This window comes from Cetorhinus maximus, chromosome 10, assembly GCF_964194155.1.
Source record: "Cetorhinus maximus chromosome 10, sCetMax3.hap1.1, whole genome shotgun sequence".
NCBI lineage: Eukaryota > Metazoa > Chordata > Chondrichthyes > Lamniformes > Cetorhinidae > Cetorhinus > Cetorhinus maximus.
In genome coordinates, this window is record NC_135888.1 from 51,152,423 (window position 1) to 51,174,384 (window position 21,962).

At 43.3% G+C, this 21,962-nt stretch overlaps 1 protein-coding gene across 10 annotated transcripts in view; it reads left to right on the plus strand.

Annotated features, from left to right (window-relative positions):
- exd3 (exonuclease 3'-5' domain containing 3) overlaps window positions 1-21,962 on the plus strand; it is a 567,474-nt gene that overhangs the window by 52,857 nt on the left and 492,655 nt on the right. Inside the window, exon 1 of one of the 10 annotated variants that reach the window (XM_078550484.1) lies at window positions 20,583-20,736. The exons of 8 other annotated variants lie outside the window; for them this stretch is intronic. The gene's annotated coding sequence lies outside the window, so the exon portion shown is untranslated. Of the gene's footprint in view, window positions 1-20,582; window positions 20,737-21,962 lie in introns of those variants that run through there. One more of the 10 variants, XM_078550480.1, reaches the window with a different exon arrangement.

Genomic DNA, 21,962 nt, shown 5'->3' on the forward strand with positions numbered 1-21,962 from the left:
AACCGCATTGGGAGCAACGAATGCAGTAGACTAAGTTGAGGGAAGTGCAAGTGAAAAGCTGCTTCACTTGAAAGGAGTGTTTGGGCCCTTTGACGGTGAGGAGAGAGGAAGTGAAGGGGCAGGTGTTGCATCTTCTGCGGTCGCATGGGAGAGTGCTGTGGGAGGGGGTTGAGGAGTAGAGGGTGATGGAGGAGTGGACCAGGGTGTCACGGAGGGAACGATCCCTACGGAATGCCGCCAGGGGGAGTGAAGGGAAGATGTGTTTGGTGGTAGCATCATGCTGGAGTTGGTGGAAATGGCGGAGGATGATCCTTTGAATGCGGAGGCTGGTGGGGTTGATAAGTAAGGACAAGGTGGACCCTATCATGTTTCTGGGAGGGAGGAGAAGGCGTGAGGGCGGATGCGCGGGAGATGGACCGGACACGGTTGAGGGCCCTGTCAACCACCTTGGGTGGAAAACCTCGGTTAAGGAAGAAGGAGGACATGTCAGATGAACTGTTTATGAAAGCGGCATCATCAGAACAGATGCGACGGAGGCGAAGGAACTGAGAGAATGGGATGGAGTCCTTACAGAAAGCGGGGTGTGAGGAGCTGTAGTCGAGGTAGCTGTGGGAGTCGGTAGGCTTGTAATAGATATTGGTGGACAGTCTATCACCAGAAATTGAGACAGAGAGGTCAAGGAAGAGAAGGGAAGTGTCAGATGGACCATGTGAAAATGATGGAGGGGTGGAGATTGGAAGCAAAGTTAATAAATTTTTCCAGGTCCCGACGAGAGCATGAAGCAGCACCGAAGTAATCATCGATGTACCGGAGAAAGAGTTGTGGGAGGGGGCCGGAGTAGGACTGGAGCAAGGAATGTTCCACATACCCCATAAAGAGACAGGCAAGAGCAGGGGAGGTCACTTTGGAGTGAAAAACAGTGTTAACATTTCAGATAGGTGACCCTTTGTCAGAACTGAGAATACTTGGAGATGTAACAAGACATGGACAGTGGGTGAGGGGTAAAAACAAAGGGGGAAAGTCTGTGATAGGATGGATAGATAGATTCAGGAGACATTAAATGACAAAAAGAATTATAGTGCAAGGCAAAAAGAATTGTTAATGGACAATTAAAGAAAAGACTATTTCAGATCATAACCTTTGCATCCAATTTGTTTTTTTCAGATGGCAGTTGTTGGTATTACTTCTACTTTTCCTATTTCACCTCTAGAAACATCTTTTGTTCCTTTAATTGTCCCATTATTAGCTTTTTGCCCTTTTTGTCATTTAATCTCTCCTACATTCCAGCTATCACAGATCTTCCCTTTTCCTCTGTCCATCCCTATCCCTCCACTCTTTTCCCTACCTTGCTTAAAAACTTTTAAGTACTCAGTTCTGAAGAATGGTCATCAACCTGAAACATTAACTCTGTTTCTCTCTCCACGGATGCTTCTGGACCTGATGAGTACCTTGAGTACTTTCTGTTTTTATTTGATTTTCAACATCCACAGATTTCTCTTGTTGTTGTATGTTGTGGAGGACATGAGGTTCTCATGAGTTATGGATATAGATAAGATGAGTGAGTGGGCAGAGGACTGGCAAATGGATTTTAATTTTGGAAAATATGAAGTTCACTTTGGCAGGAAGAACATAAAAGCAGAGTATTACTTAAATGAAGAACGGCTGTATAATTCTGAGGTGCGGAGGGATCTAGGTGTTCGAGTACATGAGTCACAAAAAGTTAGTATGCAAGTACAGAAGTAGTTAAGGCAAATGGGATGCTATCTTTTATTACGAGAGGGATTGAACATAATAAGTATGCTTCAGTTATACAGGGCAATGGTGAGACCACACCTTGAATACTGTGTGCTGTTTTGGTCTCCTTATTTAAGGAAGGATGTAAATGCATTTGCGGTTCAAAGGAGGTTTACTGATTGATACCTGGAATGAGTGGGTTGTCTTATGAGGAAAGATTGGACAGATTGGGCTTGTTTCCACTGAAGCTTAGAAGAAGGGTGATTTGATTGAAGTATACAAGATCCTGAACAGCCTTGATAAGGTGGATTTCCTCTTGTGGGTGAGTCCAGAACTAGGGGGCAGTGTTTTAAAATTAGGGGTCACCCTTTTACATAGAAACATAGAAACTAGGAGCAGGCCATTCAGCCCTTTGAGCCTGCTCCCACTTTCTCCCCATACCCTTTGATCCCTTTCGCCACAAGAGCTATATCCAACTCTTTCTTGAAAACATACAATGTTTTGGTCTCAACTACTTTCTGTGGTAACGAATTCCACAGGCTCACCACTCTCTGGGTGAAGAAATTTCTCCTTATCTCAGTCCTAAATTTTCTACCCCATATCCTCAGACTGTGACCCCTGGTTCTGGACTCCCCCACCGTTGGGAACATCCTTCCTGCATCTACCCTGTCTAGTCCTGTTAGAATTTTACAGGTTTCTATGAGATCCCCCCCTCATTGTTCTGAACTCCAGCGAATATAATCCTAATCGACTCAATCTCTCCTCATATGTCAGTCCCGCCATCCCAGGAATCAGTCGGGTAAACCTTCACTACACTCCCTCTATAGCAAGTACATCCTTCCTCAGATAAGGAGACCAAAACCGCGCACAATATTCCAGGTGTGGTCTCACCAAGGCCCTGTACAATTGCAGCAAGACATCCCTGTTCCTGTACTCCAATCCTCTGGCTATGAAGGCCAACATACCATTTGCCTTCTTTACTGCCTGCTGCACTTGCATGCTTACCTTCAGCGACTGGTGTACAAGGACACCCAGGTCTCGTTGCACATTCCCCTCTCTCAATTTATATCCATTCAGATAATAACCTGCCTTCCTGTTTTTGCTACCAAAATGGATAACCTCACATTTATCCACATTATACTGCATTTGCCATGCATTTGCCCACTCATTCAGTTTGTCCAAATCACACTGAAGCATCTCTGCATCCTCCTCACAGCTTACCCTCCCACCCAGCTTTGTGTCATCTGCAAATTTGGAGATATTACATTTAATTCCCTCATCTAAATCATTAATATATATTGCGAATAACTGGGGTCCCAGCTCCGATCCCTGCAGTACCCCACTAGTCACTGCCTGCCATTTGAAAAAAGGTCCGTTTATTCCTACTCTTTGTTTACTGTCTGCCAACCAGTTTTCTATCCATCTCAGTACACTACCCCCAATCCCATGCGCTTTAATTTTACACACCAATCTCTAATGTGGGACTTTGTTGAAAGCCTTCTGAAAGTCCAAATAAACCACATCCACTGGCTCCCCCTCATTAACTCTGCTAGTTACATCCTCGAAAAATTCCAGTAGATTTGTCAAGCATAAATCCATGCTGACTCTGTCTGATTCTGCCATTGTTTGCCACGTGCTCAGCTATTAAATCTTTTATAATGGACTCTAGAATTTTCCCCACTACCAACGACAAGCTGACTGGTCTATAATTCCCTGTTTTCTCTCTGCCTCCCTTTTTAAGTAGTGGGGTTACATTAGCTACCCTCCAATCTGTAGGAACTGTTACAGAGTCTATAGAATCTCAGAAGATGACCACCAATGCATCCACTATTTCTAGGGCCACTTCCTTAAGTAGTCTGGGATATAGATTATCAGGCCCTGGGGATTTATCGGCCTTCAATCCCATCAATTTCCCCAACACCATTTCCCTACTAATACTGATTTCTTTCAGTTCCTCCCGCTCACTAAACCATGTGTTCCCCAACATTTCTGGTATGTTATTAGTGTCCTCCTTTGTGAAGACAGAACCAAAGTATGTATTTAGTTGGTCAGCCATTTCTTTGTTCTCCATTATAAATTCCCCTGTTTCTGACTGTAAAGAACCTACATTTGTCTTCACCAATCTTTTTCTCTTCACATACCTTTAGAAACTTTTACAGTCAGTTTTTATGTTCCCTGCAAGCTTACACTCGTACTCTATTTTCCCCTTCTTAATCAATCCCTTGGTCCTCCTTTGCTGAATTCTAAACTGCTCCCAATCCTCAGGTCTGTTGTTTTTTCTGGCCAATTTGTATGCCTCTTCCTTGCATCTAGTACTATCTCTAATTTCCCTTGTAAGCCATGGTTTGGCCACCTTTCCTGTTTTACTTTTGCGCCAGACAGGAATAAACAATTGTTGCAGTTCACCCATGCATTCTTTGAATGTTTGCCATTGCCTATCCACCATCATCCCTTTAAATAACGTTTTCCAATCCATCATAGCCAACTCGAGCCTCATACCCTCGTAGTTTCCTTTATTAAGATTCAGGACCCAAGTCTCAGAATCAACTACGTCACTCTCCATCTTGATGAAGAATTCTATCATGTTATGGTCGCTCATCCCCAAGGGGCCTCGCACAACTAGATTGCCAATTATTCCTTTCTCATTACACAATACCCAGTTGAGGATGGCCTGTTCGCTCGTTGGTTCCTCAATGTATTGGTCCAGAAAAACATCCCGTAAATACTCCAGGAATTCCTCCTCTACGGTATTGTTACTAATTTGATTTGCCCAATCTAAATGCATATTAAAGTCACCCATAATTACAAATGTTCCTTTTAGGACTGAGATGAGAATTTTTTTCTCTCTGAGGGTTGTGCGACTTTGGAATTGTCTGCCTCAGAAGGTGGTGGAGGTGGGGTCGTTGAATATTTTTAAGGCAGAGGTAGATAGATTCTTGTTAGGCAAGGGAATCAAAGATTATCGGGGTTAGATGGGAATGTGACAGTTGAAACACAAGATCAGCCATGATTCTATTGAATGACAGGGCAGGTTCGAGGGGCCGAATGGTCTACGCCTGTTCCTATTTCTTATGTTCTTATGTATTTAAAGTTCTGCTTGATGTCCAGGCCAATAGTTACCTCTCAACCAGCATCACTAAGACAGATAATCTGGTTATTATTTCAAGTCTTGAAGACAGGCTGGAGCAGTAAGGGCTCTTTTCCCTGGAGAATAGAAGGCTGAGAAAACATTTGATAGAGGTATTCAAAATCATGACGGGTCTGAACAGAGTAGATAGGGAGAAACTGTTCCCACTTGTGAAAGTATTGAGAATGAGAGGCCGCAGATTTAAAGTAATTGGTAAAAGAAGCAAAAATGACACGAGGAAAAAAAATTTCACACAGCAAGTGGTTAAGGTCTGGAATGCACCACCTGAGAGTGTTTTTGGAGGCAGGTTCAATTGAAGCATTAAAAAGTGAATTAGAGGTGTCAGCTGTGGCTCAGTTCATAGCACCCTCGCCTTTGAATCAGAGGGTTGTGGGTTCGTGTCCCACTCCCGGAAACCAAGAACTGTGATTGTACTCGAAAGAGTTGCAATCTGTGACTGTTGATAACTCGAAAGAAAAAGTGAATTAGACAGTTATCTGAAAAGGGAGAATTTGCAGAGTTATGGGGAGAAGGCAGAAGAATGGCACTAAGTGAATTGCCCATTTAGAGAGCCAGCCCAGACATGATGGGTCGATTGACCTCCTCCTGCGCTGTAACAATTCAGTGATTCTGCTGTTTGTGGGAGCTTGCTGCGCATAAATTACCTATTGTCTTTTCTGTATTAGAACAGTAACTGCATTTCATAAAGCACTTTACGAGGACACAAAAATAGGAGCAGGAGTAGCCCAAATGGCCCCTTGAGGTTGCCCCACCATTCAGTATGATCATGTACTTCCCTTCCCACTCCCATATCCCTGGATTCCCTGAGAGAGCAAAAATCTGTCTATCCCTGCCTTCAATGTATTCAATGATGGAGCATCCACAACCCTCTGGGATAAAGAATTTCAAAGATTCGCAACCCTTTGAATGAAGTAATTTCTCCTCATCTCAGTCCTAAATTATCGGCCCTCACCCTGAAAACGTGCCTCCATGTTTTAGATTCCTTGACCAGCAGGAACAATCTCTCAGCATCTATCCCATCAAGCCCCTTCAGAATTTTGTATGTTTCAATGAATTTGCCTTTCATTCTTCTAACCTTCAGAGAATATAGGCCCAATTCAGACCCTCGTCATAGGATGAACCCCTCATCCCAAGGACCAATTTAGTGAACCTTCGCTGTACCAGGGCAAGTACTGTATATCCTTCCTTAAATATATGACCCAAAACTACGCACAGTATTCCAGATACGGTCTCATCAAAGTCCTGTACAATTGTCACAAGACTTATTTATTCCTCTGCTCCAATCCCTTTGCAATAAAGGCCAACTGATGTTAAGTGCTCTGGGACATTCCTCAGGTCATGAAAGGCTTTATGGAAATACAATTCTTTCTTTCTATGTAATGCTTTTCATGATCTCAGGACATCTTGAAACATTTTTCAGCCAGTGAAGTAGTTTTGAACTTATAGTCACTGTTGAAATATCAAAAAGCAAGAGCCATCTGGTGGAACAATTTCCTTACAATCAGAAATGACTTGAAATTTACTTTGCAGACAGAGGCTTCAGATTTAGAAAGTTCAATGTGTGCAGCTTGACTGAAGGAAATGTTATGCTTATGGCATCACAGCAATTGTGAAGGAACTATTGGGAACACTCTGTTTCTAATGGAGCAGTTGGCGATGTGTAGGTGCGATCTAGGATTGGTGCCTTCACCATGGACTGAGGCTTGGCTCTTGAGCCATTAAGCCATTCTTTCCTGTGACCTGTACTCAGTAAGGTCACTCTTGACAGACACTGATTCTGCATCAAAGTAAAACAACAACAACTTAAATTCATATAGTGCTGTAAAACCCCCTCTGGTATGAAACACAACTGTTCGCCACTATTCTGCTTTTTGCCTCTTAAACAACATCATATCCATGCATTCCAGTCTCCCTTTAATCTCATGGACTTCAATTTTGCTAATAAGTCTATAATGTGGTGCTTTATCAAACCTCTTTTGAAAGTCCCTATGCATGTCAGCCACGTGACCCTCATGACCCTGTTACTCCATCAAAGAGCTCTAAGTCAAGTTTGACAGACATGATTTGTCTTTTAACCTATCCATTTTGGCTTTCATTTATTAACCTGTGTTTTTCCAAGTGATAATTTTGTCTGGCATTATCTCTCCAAGCTTTCCCACCACAGACATTAGGCTGAGGGGTCTATAGTTACTGAGCTTATCCCTTGCCCTTTTTGTTAAACAGTCCATAGGCAAAAAAGTTTTGTAAGATTGCAACCACAGCCTCTGCAATTTTCAGCCTTACTTCTTTTAACAGCCTAAGATGCATCCGATCTGGGGAGGTGATGGTGCAGTGGTATTGTCGCTGGATTAGTAATCTAGAGACCCAGGGTAATGCTGTGGGGACCTGGGTTCGAATCTCGCCATGGCAGAGGTGGAATTTGAATTCAATAAAAATCTGGAATTAAAAGCCTAATGGTGACAATGAAAGCATTGTTGATTGTTGTACAAACCCATCTGGTTCACTAATGTCCTTTAAGGAAGGAAACCTGCTGTCCTTACCTGGTCTGGCCTACATGTAACTCCAGACCCACAGCAACGTGGTTGACTCTTAAATGCCCTCTGAACAAGGGCAATTAGGGATGGGCAATAAATGCTGACCTAGCCAGCGATACCCATAATCAATGAGTTTAAAAAAAACCTGGACTCAGTGACTTTTCTACTGTGAGTGCTACCAATCCTTTTAGTAACTCCTCCTTATCTATTTTATTCAATTTCTCTACTACCTCCTCTTTCTGCGACTGTACAATTGACAGCATCCTGTTCTTTAGTGAAGATGTATTCATTCAGTGGCCCTCTACAGCCACATGATCTTTTTTGCCCTACGCAGCCCCACATTTCCTTGGACTACCTTTTTACTATTTACACATTAGTATTCCATATATGTTAACTGCTAATGTTTTCTCATATACTGCCTTTGCCCCTCTTATTCCCTTTTTCAGTTCTCTATTTTCAGCTTGATTCTCTTATTGTAAACTGGAGAATATGAGAATATTCATAGTAATATAAATTTGTTTGCAATGGGAGCAAGTTGAATCCAGGACAATGTAGCGAGGAAAACTCATTACTATAAATATTGGACGTGCAGGCGGTTTCATTTCCCACATCATTCAGCTCCTTTCATGCTGGTTCAAGTAAATCTGGCCAGTAGCAGTACTGTTGTTTAGAATACATAACCCAGTGCGTCTGTCAGACCTGAATCCGGGCCAAGCTTAGAATTACAGTAAACAATCCACTCCCCATTCACTTTCCAAATCCATGAACCAACCATAATCGTCAATGTGAAATCCTGACCCTTGTTGATCTGTTTCCCCCCAACCACCACCCCTTTCTGTTCTTTAGTGCTCAGAATCAGTCAAACAGATGGCTTTTGAGAAGGTTTTTAAAGGAGGTGAGAGAAGGGTTTAGGCAAGGAAATTGTAGAGAGTGAGACCTAGGTGACTGAAGAAGTGGCTGTTGGAGATGGAATGAAGGAGGGAATACAAAGAAATAGCATGTCACGGAGGCTATTGGGCTGGAGCAGTGTGGTAGGGTGGGTTGAGAAAAAAATTTTAAAGACTGGTCATAAATTTGAGGCACTGAGGGAGAGATCAGCAAGGACGGGCGAGTGTGAATGTGATTTGGCCCTAAGACATGAGGTGCATAAAGTTGATGTATAGTGGAGGATGGGAGACAGCAGTGATGAACAGCACTGGTGGGAGACAGCAGTAACAAGGGTCTCAGTGGCAGTGAGACTGAGATAGGGGTGGAACTGGATGATGTTATGGAGGTGGATGTAGCTAGGAGTTATTGAAGCTTAATTCTGAACAATACACAGAGATTTGTATTGGTAAATGGGATTAGGTAGGTAGGTCAGATATTTCTCACATGTTGGTGCAGACTCGATGGGCCGAAGGGCCTCTTCTGCACTGTGATTTTGTGAACAGTCTGGCTGAGCCTGAGTGTGGCCATAGAGGGAGATGGAATTAGTGGTAGGATACGGACTTAAGGGGAGAGATAGAAACTGCTTCAGTCTTCCAAATCTCAATAATAAGAGGAAATTTGGAATCGAGATCAATGAAATTCATATAAGGAGATAAAAAGATTACTCTCAGCAGGTCTGTTTCTGTAGTGCTAGTTGGTGTATTAAGGATTGACATTGGCAAGTGGCACGTATCACTCGGGGCTATAAAACTGGGAATCATGAGAGGTTAATAGAAAATACTAGGCTAACTTATGAGAGAGTTTAACTGTCCATATAAATGTTATGACTCCCACCTGAGGTTACCACTGGATAAGCCTGATCCCAGGGTGGAACCCAGCTTGATAGATCCTAACTTTTATTTGTTTGTTTAGATACGTGGAGAGGGACTACTGAACAGAGTCACCGGAGTCAGCTAATGAACTTCTAACAAAATAATAAAACGTTTATTTAACAAGAAAAGATGAACTATATTACAATACCCCTTCACCCAGAACTATACCTTTACAGATATATATATACAGATGTGTAAGGATAACTCAAGTTACAAAAGCTATCTTATACTTTAATGTTTACAGTAAGTACACAGCCCATGTAAACCTATGGCAACCTGTGGTCAGACACACCACACCCTGAAACGAAGTGACAGATGCCGCCCCACACAGATGTTATGGATCTCTCCTCAACTCCCCCCAGAGGCTTGTCACACCGTGAGCCAATCTCCAAGAACCACTTTGGAATCTTCTCCCAAACCTATGCTTTCTCTCAGACACCTTCCGCAAGGGTTCACCTCTAGGGTTTCAAACTCTCCTTCCGATGTTCCTCTCCTCTGGGTCACCACATGCAATCAAGCTGTCTTCCACGCACTCTCTCTCATTGACTCAGCTGTCAACAGTACCACTGCTTCACATGCCCAGAGCAAAGAGTTACAGACCTTCAGTTGTCTCTTTGGACCTTCTGGCCTTTTGCAAACTGTTTTTGCTTTAAATCTGCTTTCTGCAGCTTTTGTCTATTTAAATCTAAGCCTGGAGCCTTTATCTCTGCCCCTCTCTCTTAACTTCACTTAACAGGACCTCTTCCAGGTTCCTGTCCTTCCCTTTGACTAGAAGGTCTTCTTGCGACTGTCTCCTGTTCCCCTGGATTTTGGGGTCTTTTCTTTAGCTTGGGGCTGGCTATCTGTTCCCTTTTCTCCAGTCTCTCCTGGTAGCTACTTTCAAAACCAACTTAATCAGCTTCCAAATCAAACTGCTGTTTCTAGTTTCTTCTGCGTGCATCTGTGGGAGGGACCTGCCTCTCTGGACCCTGTTGCTAGGCAACAGCCTAGTTTCTTTTACTCTTTTACTCTTTACTACTTACCATAAGACATAGGAGCAGAAATTCGGCCATTCGGCCCATCGAGTCTGCTCCACCATTCAATCATGGCTGATAGGTTTCTCAACCCTATTCTCCCGCCTTCTCCCCGTAACCTTTGATCCCCTTACCAATCAAGAACCTATCTATCTCGGTCTTAAATACACTCAATGACCTGTCCTCCACAGCGTTCTGTGGCAATGAATTCCATAGATTCACCACTCTCTGGCTAAAGAAGTTTCTCCTCATCTCTGTTCTAAAAGGTCTTCCCTTTACTCTGAGGCTGTGCCCTCGGGTCCTAGTCTCTCCTATTAATGGAAACATCTTCCCCACGTCCACTCTATCCAGGCCTTTCAGTATTCTGTAAGTTCCAATCAGATCCTCCCTCATCCTTCTAAACTCCAGACCCAGAGTCCTCAAACGTTCCTCGTATGTTAAGTCTTTCATTCCTGGGATCGTTCTCTTGAACCTCCTCTGGACCCTCTCCAGGGCCAGCACATCCTTCCTGAGATATGGGGCCCAAAATGGCTCACAATATTCTAAATGTGGTCTGACCAGAGCCTTATAAAGCCTCAGCAGTACATCCCTGCTTTTATATTCTAGTCCTCTCGAAATAAATGCCAACATTGCATTTGCCTTCCTAACTACCGACTCAACCTGCAAGTTAACCTTAAGAGAATCCTGGACTGGGACTCCCAAGTCCCTTTGCACTCCAGATTTCTGAATTCTCTCCCCATTTAGAAAATAGCCTATGCCTCTATTCTTCCTACCAAAGTGCATGACCTCACACTTCCCCACGTTGTATTCCATCTGCCACTTCTTTGCCCATTCTCCTAACCTGTCCAAATCCTTCTGCCGCCTCCCCGCCTCCTCAATACTACCTGTCCCTACACCTATCTTTATATCATCTGCAAACTTAGCCAGGATGCCCTCAGTTCCTTCATCTAGATCATTAATGTATAAAGTGAAAAGTTGTGGCCCCAACACTGACCCCTGCAGAACTTCACTAGTCACCGGCCGCCATCCTGAGAAGGACCCCCTTATCCCCACTCTCTGCCTCCTGCCAGAGAGCCAATCTTTTATCCATGCTAGTACCTTGCCTCTCACACCATGGACTCTTATCTTACTCCTGTGTGGCACCTTGTCAAAGGCCTTCTGGAAGTTCAAGTAGATAACATCCATTGGCTCTCCTTTGTCTAACCTACTCGTTACCTCCTCAAAGAATTCTAACAGATTTGTCAGGCATGACCTCCCCTTGATGAAATCATGCTGACTTTTCCCGATTTTACCATGCACTTCCAAGTATTCTGAAATCTCATCCTTAATAATGGACTCTATAATCTTACCAACGACCGAGGTCAGGCTAATCGGCCTGTAATTTCCCGTCTTTTGCCTCACTCCCTTCTTAAACAGTGGGGTTACATTAGCGATTTTCCAGTCCTCTGGGACCCTCCCTGACTCCAGTGATTCCTGAAAGATCACCACTAACGCCTCCACTATCTCTTCAGCTATCTCCTTCAGAACTGTGGGGTATGATCCATCCGGTCCAGGTGATTTATCCACCTTCAGACCTTTCAGTTTTCCTAGCACCTTCTCCTTGGTAATGGCCACCATATTCACCTCTGCCCCCCGACTCTCTTGAACTTTGTGGATGTCACTCGTGTCTTCCACTGTGAAGACTGATGCAAAGTACCTATGCAGTTCCTCCGCCATTTCTTTGTTCCCCACTACTGCTTCTCCAGCGTCATTTTCCAGCGGCCCAATGTCCACTTTTGCCTCTCTCTTACCCTTTATATATCTAAAAAAAACTCTTGCAATCTTCTTTTATATTACTGGCTAGTTTACCCTCATATTTAATCTTCTCCCTCCTTATTTCTTTTTTAGTTGTCTTTTTTAGTTAACTTAGCTGCAATGGTCACAAAACTCTCATTAGAAATGCAGGCACCTTTTAAAGTGAAACTAAAACTCAATTTGACCTTTTCTTAAAATACAGGTACAGAAATACAAATCAAACTTAAACATTAAAGCTAAAACTTATTCTTAACACCCACAAATACAAATATAACTTACTTAAGCTTTCTCTGTTTCTTAACAAAATACAATTCTTTTAGATTAAATTGTCAGAAATGATTGTACAGATTGTGGTGTACAAAGTGGCAACTTTCATCAGTTACCTTTATGGGCCTCTTGAATTGCCCTCTCAGGCGAATGTAAAAGATCCCACAGTCATTGTTTGAAGAAGAGCAAGGGAGTTGTATTGTTTTATCAACCTTGCAGAGATTGGTTTAAATCTCTCTTCGTATAAAGAAGAATTAACCAATGAAACAGGAAGTCTGAATAAAAACAGAAAATGCTGGAAAAACTCAGCGGGTCTGGCAGCATCTTTGGTGAGAGAAACAGAGTTAACGTTACGAGTCCGTATGACTCTTCTTCAGAGCTTGTGAATACCTGCCTTGCTATATTTAAAAATAATCTTGCTGTGTCAGAAGGGAGACCTCTTAGGAAAAGAAAGAACTTGTGTATATAAAGCATACCAAGCAAGCTCCCACAAATGTGACAATGACTAGATGATCTGTTTTAGTGATGCTGATTGAGGGATGAACAGTGGGCCAGGCTACCAAGGAGAACTCCATTGCTCTTCTTCAAACACTGACTGTGGGATCTTTTACATCCACCTGAGAGGGTAGACAGTCTGGGGTCACCAGTGCTGCACTAGAGTGTTGGCTGGGATTAAAGGTTCAAGTTTTTGGAGTGGGGCTTGAACCTAAAATCATCTGCACCTGTATTCAGGCAGCTGATCAGTTTTGGTAGTTGTTTTCATAAGTAGGTTTCTGACCTTTTCAGCTGTTTGTTGCTGTTTTATGAACGTACAGTTTGATCCAATTAAAAGCAAGTGTGATCCAGAAATGTGCATGTGATGCCTGACAGATGTATATTCGACTTGTTTTAAATACACAAATAAGCAGATTTCCTGTGCCACTACTCATGGTGAGTATTTAATGTGACAGAAATATGAGAGAAATGGGATTGTTATGACCTGGTTAGGGATCAGTAACTTTTTGTTTAAGGTAGGCAAAGTTTGAAATCCCAGTTTTCCACTGGAGAATAAAGCCACAATATTCCATGGTTTTAATCAAACAAAATAAAGTCAAAAAATAAATCAATCTATGTTATACACTAACATTTAGAATTAACAGGAGGTAAATATGAATTAACAGGTAAAATGTGGTCTGACACACTACTGGGTCAAAATCCTGGGAACTCCCTCCTTAACAGCACTGTGGATGTACCTACACCACATGGGCTGCAGTAGTTCAAGAAGGCAGCTCACCACCTCCTTCTCGAGGGCAATTGGGAGTGGGCAATAAAAGCTGGCCTAGCCAGCGATGCCCACATCCCTTGAACAAATCTTTAAATACGCTGCATATTAAATGACAGATGTGAACAAGGCAAATCCCACAGATTTCTCAGCCACCCACCTAGATGTCCGTGACCACTGTGAGTCACAAAATCTTATTAAAACTGTCCACCTCACAAGGGATTTCAATGCTTCACTTTCAAAGATCTAGCCTCTGACTGCCCTCAAAAGCTGCTCTAACTTGGAGTACCTCAATGACTGCTCACTACCCAATGGTTCAATCTCCTCCCCTATGACTATGTTCCAAAGGATTCACTCCTACCTCTAATAACACGCACACTTCCAACTCACTCGCAGACCGCTAGCATCACTAAGCAGGCATTGCCCCTGGGTTTCTCTGAACTTCAATCTCCCAGCTGCACTGAGCTATAAGTGGCTCCCAGGGCTTCTAAGCCCTAACGCTTACCAAAATGGAGCCAGCAACTGTCTGCCAAAACAAAAACAGAAATACCTGGAAAAACTCAGCAAGTCTGGCAGCATCGGTGGAGAAGAGCACAGTTGACGTTTCGAGTCCTCATGACCCTTCAACGGAACTGTCTGCCACCTTGTCAGCTCCCCACGACTTACCTGAGCCCTAACTGCCTGGACCCCGTGAACAGCAGCCCCTTTTCAGTATCCCAGGGCTTCTCTGTGAACTGCAAACCATATCAGGTTAAACTGCAACTAACCACCCTCCCCCAGAAAACATGCAGATAAATTGAAACCAGAGAACCACCTTAATCTCCACCTATCTCCATGACGACACAGTCTGCTTTGGCCAATCCTCAAACTGACCTCCAAGTTAATTATCTCTCCTTTACAATCTCTCCATCTAACTAAGTCCACCTGCTGTTTTATGGTCCTTCTCTTCTACTCTGACTCTATTGAACAAGCATGGGTAACCTTCTGAGCTGCCATTTTCTTTTAGGTGTTCTGGTAATCTCTAAATCCCAGCATTCTAGTGACCTCACTTTCACAATAATCTTCCCAAAACAAAACATTATTTCTAAAATATTAACATGAATCATATGTTCATAACAGGATACTTGCAACAAGTGTGCGCTACATGCAAGAGTTTTGATGTGCTAGTAGACTCCTGTGGTTCTTCTCATTGTAGATGGGAGGGCTCACTATTTCATAATGATAGGGGTGTTTGTATAGGTGGAAGCTCACATCAAGGCCTCTGATTTACAGCCTGAATAAGTCGGATTTTATTGGTGGTATTTTGAAATTTTATGTTGGTGAATTTGAGGTTGAACTCTCAACTCTGCCCATTCTGGAATACACTGTAATTGCCTGGCCTTTATTTGAAATATGAATTGATCATCTGTGACATTACAGTGTTTCTAGTGGTAGGAGGATGTAATTTCAGTGTGACAAGTTTTCATGGGCAGTTCCCATTCTAAATTGGGACTTAGAAATTTATAATAAAAGCAGTTGACAGGAAGTGGATGTAACATTTTTAGTATATGAATAGATCCTTTTTCCAGTTGTAATCCAGGGGTAATTGTTATCCTGTTCTGCCTATTAAACTGTGATTATGCAACGAGATATACCAGTTGGAAGGGGAATATCATATATTTAGCAGAACTTGTTAGGATCCAATTTCACTTGGGGTCACGTGCATCTGGATAGTGACTGGCAATTCTGTATATGGACATTGAGTAAGGACAAAATTGGCTAGTCTGTGATTTCTCTGTGGTGAGACTAATAGATGTACAATGTTTTTTTAGTTAAGATACTGGAGCTTTGTGCCCCTAGAACTGAACCTCGTCAATTAGAGAGAAAATTGACGATAACATTTAAAAAGATGAAGATTCCCCTGACTGCACCCATTCGATGCTCATCTATTTGCATTTTAGTCAGATCCATCCGATAGACATCAGTAGTTGAGATGAACTACCTACCACACATCCACAGCAACACCAAGGTCACCTATTTTCACCTCTGTATCATCTCCTGATTTTGCCCTTGCCTCAACTTACCTGCTGCTGAAACCGTAATCCATGCCTTTATTACCTCTAGACTTGACTATTCTAACACACTCCTGGCTGGCCTCCCAAATTCTACTCCCCAGAAACTTCAGGTCATCCAAAACTCTATTCCCTTACTTCTACTAAGTCCCAGTCACCCATTGCCCTGTGCTTTCTGACCTACACTGGATCCTGGTCAAACAATGTCTAGATTTTAAAATTCTCACCCTTGTGTTCAAATTCCTCGTGTTCAAATTCCTCCATGACCTCAGGTCCCTATCTCTGTAATTTCCTCCTCCAATCCATCTAGATCTCTGCGCACCTCGGAATCTGGCTTCTTGAGCAATACAATTTTAATAGAGTCAGAGTAGAAGAGAAGGGCTTGGATCCTAACAAGTTCTGCTAAATATATGATATTCCCCCTCCAACTGGTATATCTCATTGCATAATCACAGTTTAAGAGGCAGAACAGGATAACAATTAGTGGCTGTGCTTTCAGCTGCCTCGGCCCTAAGCTCTAGAATTCCCTTCCTAACTTTCTCAGCCTTTCTACCTCCCTTTCCTCCTTTAAATTGCTCCTTAAAACCTTTGACCAAACCTTTGTTCATCTGACCTAATTTCCCTTACCTGGTTCAGTATCAAAGTAACACTCCTGTAAAGTGCTTTGGAAGTCTTATGTCTGAGGTGCTATATAAATGTGAAAGGTTATCGGTAATGTCGTAGCTTGGGGTTTAAGCTTTGGGTTAAATACACTCTGTTTGTTACTTTATGGCCTTAATGTTAGAAAATGTCCGAGGATGTGTAGAATGCTGTAATGTTTATAGGGCACTTCGTTGTTTAATGCCTGAGGGTGTAGCTTCTCATGTTCCTTGCTGTCGTAAGGATGTGAGGACCATTTCTTGGAATCTCGGGCATTCAGCTCCTTAATTTAAAGGAACAGTAGGAGGCTCCAGAGACCATTACATAACATGCTCCATTCCCAGTGTTTACAGGCAGCAGAGACATGTGTACTGATGGAGCCAGGGGCCTTCTCCGTCATACACTGAGCCTCCCCCGACTAACTAAACATCCTCTGACTTTGCCCAGCTGGGTCAATCCCTCAATTCTTGCTGCCCCTCACCAGCCTGTGCCAGGAACCTGGTGGCCAGAGACCTGTCTGGGGGCTCTGTTTCGAACTAGGATAAAACACCCCAGCTCTACAATGGAATGTAATGGAATTGTTTTTAATTATGTAACGGTGGGACAGAGTAGAAAGAAGCAGACCATTCCAGCAGTCAAGGGGCGAAGAACGAGGGCCAAGATATAAAATTAAATGGAAGAGATTTAGAACAGAGCAAGGAGAAACATCATACACAGAATTTTGTATGGGCTGTGGGATTTACTTCAGAGTGTGTTGAGAGAGAGCCTAAGCTTCAACAGCTTGCAGTTCCGTCACCTCATACTGCAAGACCTGCACTAGAAAGATATAACCATGAACCGCTCTGTGAGGGATGCCAGTGACAATGAAACAAGGGGATGAATTTTCCGGGTCCAGTAGAGGTGGGCTTGGAGATGACATCAGGAGCAAAATTAAAGAATCTCATGTTGGGGTGGCTCCCCTGTTTGATCCCACCACCAAATGATTTTACTGGAAGCATGTTTTGACCAGTATCAGCTACATCCCTGGCACCAGTGGGAAGTTAATTAGACTCAAGTTGATAATGCTGCTGGGTTTTTCCCAACAGCAGATGAGCTCCCTGCTGAGGCCAAAGCCTGGCTGTCGCCTGGACGCAGCCTCCCAGTGGCGGACCAGAGTCCATATTTTTTATTTGTTTTACGGGATGTGGGCATCACTGACTAAGACAGCATTTATTGCCCACCCCTAATTGCCCTTGAGAAGGTGGTCGTAAGCTGTATTCTTGAACCGCTGCAGTCCATATGGTGTAGGTAAACCCACAGTGCTGTTAGGAAGGGAGTTCCAGGATTTTGACCCAGTGACAGTGAAGGAATGGCGATATATTTCCAAGTCAGGATGGGGAACTTTTAGGTGGTGGTGTTCCCATGTGTTTGCTGCCCTTGTCCTTCCAGATGGTAGTGGCTGTGGGTTTGGAAAGTGCTGCCTAAAGAGACTTAGTGAGCTCCTGCAGTGCATCTTGTAGATGGTACACAACTGCTGCTACTGTGCGTTGGTGAAGGAGGGAGTGGATGTTTGCGGAAGTGGTACCAATCAAGCGGGCTGCTTTGTCCTGAATGGTGTCAAGCTTCTTGAGTATAGTGGGAGCTGCACTCATCCAGGCAAGTGGGGAGTATTCCATCACACTCTCGACTTGTGCCTTGTAGATGGTGGACAGGCTTTGGAGAGGCAGGAGGTGAGTTACTTGCCACAGGATTCCTAGCCTCTGACCTGCTGTTGTAGCCACAGTATTTATATGGCTAGTCCAGTTCAGTTTCTGGTCAATGGTAACCCCCAGGATGTTGATAGTGGGGGATTCAGTGATGGTAATGCCATTGAACATCAAGGGGTGATGATTAGATTTTTTCTCGTAGGAGATGGGCATGAAGCTATTAATGCATATAATGTTATTGGAAATTTTTTTTTTCTAAATAGAGATTTAGTCTGTGGCTGTTTCTGTGCGTCTTAATTAGATTAAAGCCAGCTAGTCTGGGTGTTTTTATGTATAGTAGTTTTGACATGTAAACACAGAGGTAAAGGACATTTGCATTTGTCGAATGGAGCATTCAAAGACTGGGGGTGAAATCTTGCACCTAGCTAGGAGACACCAATCAATGTTTATGTTACTAATAAAATTGGCACTATGAAAGGGGTTATATTGTTAGAAGAGGTGGAGTTCAAAGGGCCTGATGATACAATGAGAATTTACATTCAAAGAGAAGTGCTGGGCGTAACAGAAGGATAGTTTTGTGTGTGCAGGGCAAAGGCATGGATCATAAAATCAGCTGTAAGCCTACAACTGTCTGCAAAGGAATCTTATTTTGATTTTGTAAGGTGAAAATGCTTTGCTTAGTGTCTGCTTAAAGTCTATGGGCAGAATTTTGCCCTCGGATTCCTCCCGACGTCATCACGCATCATTTTCCCCTCAGCGAGCGGGCCCCGCCCCCAAATCGCCGAGGGGAAAATCCTGGCCTATGGGTTGTTGTTGCCTTAGTGGAGATTGGTTTGGGAATTTGTTAAAAAGTTTTGCTAGTAGCAATTTGTAGTCATGTGCTATGCGCTTCCTGTGTGGGGGGGAGGGATTTCCCCATCTGTCAAAGTGCGCCTTTAGCGCATGCACACGAAAGAGCGCACTGCTCCCTGAGGCAAAGTGCTGTCTCAGGGAGATTCGCGACAGCTAAAAATAGAAAAATATTAAAATTATTAACATGTCCCCCTCATGTGACAATGTCACACGAGATGGGACATGTTAATAATAAACACTTAAAATTTATTCCATATTTTAAAAACGGACATGAAACTTCATCCCGCCAGTGGATGAAGTTTCATGAATAATCTGGAGCCCGCTGGGGCTCCTGGCCTGTCCGCCAGCCTTAAGCTTGGACTGGCAGGTCTTTAATTATCTTAACTAGTGTGTCAATGGCCTCAGTTGGCCATTGACAGGTCGGCAGGCGGACAGCTGATGTCGCTGTCCCCCCGCCTTCCTAAAAATTTAAAGGAACTGGGATGACGTCGGGGATTCCTCCCGACGTCATCACGCATCATTTTCCCCTCAGCGAGCGGGCCCCGCCCCCAAATCGCCGAGGGGAAAATCCTGGCCTATGGGTTGTTGTTGCCTTAGTGGAGATTGGTTTGGGAATTTGTTAAAAAGTTTTGCTAGTAGCAATTTGTAGTCATGTGTGTATGTTTAACTTGTGTAAATTAATATATGTCTCGTGTCGTTTGATATAAGAACCTCTTGAGAACTGGTGGTCTTATTTCTGAATTTAGAGCTGCATCTGAAACATACCACTTAAAAATATAGGTTATGACAGTTTTTTTTAAAGTTTCCCTCTGGGATTTTAAATAGCTTTTAAACAGCTTTTTCCAATCGCTGTGTCATAACACTGGCACATGTGTAGCGCGAATGTTACTTGCCACTTCTCAGCCCAAGCCTGGATAATGTCTCCTTTAAATCCACCCCTCCCCCACACCAAGCCCCTCAGAGACATTGGCACCAGAGTTGCGGCTGCAAGCCATCCTATGAAGTAGTTTCCCTCCACAATGATGGCCTGGCAACTGTGGCCACACATTAATATTTCTTCAGAGGCTGCCTCCATCTTGAGAGAAGCACACTGAGATTATTAAGGCTGAACATAATGATGGACAGTCAGCTGGGAAGGGAAATGGGGTCAGTCAGTAAGATGCAACATTTTTGGGGACATTAAATAGGATGCTTTCCATCTTGATACCTACATCTGCAGTGCCCTGCTCTCCCTGTGTGGCTGCTGGTCCATTAGGCCACCTGGTTCCCTGACCTGTAAGCCCTTCTTAGTTTGGATGGAGCTCCTGGAGGTGGTTTCTTAATTGGCCACCTCCAGGAAGACTGTGACCAGCGTTCTGCTTCCAGTCACTTCCAGGTTCCTGACCCGAAAATGAGTCCGATGTTGGAATTGCGAAGCAACTGAAGAAAGTCAGCTCTCGGAGTCTGCTTCAAAAAGAGCAGAGTGCATGAGAGAATGTTGGCAGAGGAGGGAGGAAGTATAAATTAGTTTTGGAGCCTGTGTGTGAATGATTCAAGCATTAAACTGCAGATAGAGATCATTTCTGAGAGCACTTTTCACATTATCGGATTGGGAGGATGCCTGAGCAGAAATTCCAGCCAGGACTTAGATGATGTTATGGAGCATGAGGAAAATGTTGGAGCAGTTTCAAGCCATTCCTGATCCTGATATGAGATCATTTTCCTGCAATCACTCTCTTATCTGGTGTTTTTGTACCACGTAATGTGAACTTTAAACATTTTCCTTTTCAGCCAGTGGTTGTTGTGGGAACTGCCTACTTAAAGGGGAAGGTGGATTTCTGAGTTTTTGAAAGGTTCAAAATTGGATCAGCTCACCCACACGCCAGGCAAGATCTCAGTATTTCCATCGTGGCTCCATGCTAAACAATTGTACGTGACAGGCTAGTGGAGTTGCAAAACTATGCTGGGGTTGATTTGAATGTAAGCATATGCTCTCTTCCCTTTTAATGTATCTGATGATTGTAAGGGGATCCCCAAGTTTACCAAGTGCAAATCTGCAGTCCATTTGTGGGAATTAACTGTCGGTGCCTTTATCTGGTGAATATAGAAAAATTCCAAACATCGTTTGTCAGGGCCAAGCCCCAGGGAATTGAGCCAGTGCTCACATCCCATTCATGAATGTCTACACTCACTGTCTATTTCCAGTAGTATAAGTGTTCAATACATTGGAAATTGTTACAACCAGCTCCTGTCCTGTTGCACTCGCAACTTAACTACTTGTTTTCACATAACAGGCAAGTTCTTTTACAGAACAAAAACAGAATTACCTGGAAAAACTCAGCAAGTCTGGCAGCATCGGTGGAGAAGAAAAGAGTTGACGTTTCGAGTCCAACATGACCCTTCAACAGAACTGAAGTATGGTTAGGAGAGGGGTGAAATATAAGCTGGTTTAAGGTGGGGGGCGGGGGGAGAGAAGCTGAGGGTGGGGTGGTTGTGGGGACAAGCAAGCAGTGATAGGAGCAGATAATCAAAAGATGTCACAGACAAAAGGATCAAAGAGGTGTTGAAGGTGGTGATATTATCTAAGAAAAGTGCTAATTAAGAATGGATGGCAGGACACTCACTGAGAAAGGAAATATGGCTGTGAAAGTGGGTTTTAGTAAACACCTTGTCAAACACCAGGAGAGAAATGGATAGCAATGAAGGTGAACAGGGCAGAAGAGACAGGCGGAAATCCTGTCGGAGAACAGAGCAATACTTCTTCAAGGAAGGCATTTCTTGAAGAGAAGTGGCAGTCAATTAAACACAGAGATAAAAACAAAAAGCTACTGCGGATGCTGGAAATCCAAAACAAAATCAGAATTACCTGGAAAAACTCATTTCATTTCAGACAAAAAAGTGAATGGTGATCTTGAAACCCTGGTAAGAATCCTGAAATGCCAAGTAATAAAACAGGGTTTAACTTCCTAAGCCACTGAGCCCTTATGATAGACAGAACTTGTATTTAGATGGTGTTTTCAGGGCACCTCAAAGTGAAGAAAATTTGAAGTGTAGTCACTGTTTCTATGGGAAGGAAACACAGCAGACAATTTGCAGGCAGCAAGATCACACAGACACCAACATGATTAATGAGTAGATAAATTTTTTATGATTTTGACTGAGTGATAAATGTTGCCTATATTCATGTTGTTTGAATAATTTCTTTG